The following is a 1,377-nucleotide window of genomic DNA, read 5'->3' as shown; positions in this document are numbered from 1 at the left end:
TGATTGTTGGGGCTCTGTCGTCAAGATCTCTGATTGGCTTGGCATCACCCATCCAGCCAGTTCACCTGGGGCTCGGCTCTCGGTCTAATCTCTGATGCGCAGACGCTAGTATCAGCATACACCTACGTCCTCAAGTAAGGGAGCACCTTTCCTTCTTTCCTTCGGTGGGAGATCTCTCCTCTAGACTGGGAGCAACAAGCGATTCTGGTGCTCACGGAGAGGCTAAAAGTGGTGGTGGTTTTGTAGGATTGGGTGAAAATGGAAGGGAGAAACCGTGAAAATAGTGCGATGAAGCGTTCTTCAAACTCCTCCACTGAGCCGGGAAGTGGGCTCTGCAGCCCTCGCCCGGGAATGTTCGGGCTTGGAAGCGATTCGACGCTTCCTTTCCGGTCTGGGCAGTGGGGCCAGTGGGGGACAGGTAGATGAGAGTGACAATATAGGAGGTGATAAGTAAACGAGGCAAGGTGAAGGTAGGTAAGTGACGACAGAACTGACGTTAGAAGGGACCTTGGGGAGGACAGCCTGGGCACTGAAAGTGAGGGAAATACTTTGGAGATAACGAAAGGGGAAGGGAGGACAGGGATGAAATAACAGGAAAGTGGCTAAGACGGTTGGGGAACTAAAAGACATGAGCAATACTGGCATATGACAGACAGCCAAGCAGGGTGCAGTTAGGAATGCTATGTTTAAGGCAAAGACTAAGTCAATCCATGATTAGGCAAAACTGGTAGGTCAGAATCATGCAGATGCTTAAGTCACACACACACACACAAAACAGGGTTTTTCCTCATTCCTTACCTCTGCAAGGTAAGGTATGAGGATGCCTTAACCTGTTATTTTCACATTAAATCATAAAAACCATTTTATAATGGAATTTGGTCTCTGTAATTCCTTGATCCAGTTAGGAGTGTGTCCTGGATAGCAGAGCTACTAAAAACTGAATTGTACACTTTAAAGGGGTGAATTTTATGTATGTGAATGATATTGCAATAAAACAATAGACATACAGGAGGAGAAGAAATTCATAGCTGGCCCAGAAATCTTTTTCAGTAAATTTATATATTTTAGCTTTGAGCAGCCCAATTCTTTCTCACCTTAGCAGTCATCTGTTAAATAACTCGGCAACAATCATTCTCTATGTATCTGGATATCCCAAAACAATGTGCTTCAGTCAGTTTCTTGCAAGAAAACTTTAAAAAACCTCTCACTTAGGTCTCATGAGATACTGAATGATCATGGGATTTGGGGATCACTTCAGTTGAGTTACCAAGTGAACGGAAGGGCCATAAAATCTTCAGACTAAAAAAGTAAGGTTATCTTCAGTATTTTATGGCTCATGCAGCTATGAATGCATTCTATCATTCTATTAAAACAGAC

This window comes from Bison bison, unplaced genomic scaffold (assembly GCF_000754665.1).
Source record: "Bison bison bison isolate TAMUID 2011002044 unplaced genomic scaffold, Bison_UMD1.0 scf7180017864092, whole genome shotgun sequence".
In the NCBI taxonomy this organism is placed as follows: domain Eukaryota; kingdom Metazoa; phylum Chordata; class Mammalia; order Artiodactyla; family Bovidae; genus Bison; species Bison bison.
Note: the sequence above shows the minus strand (reverse complement) of the source record.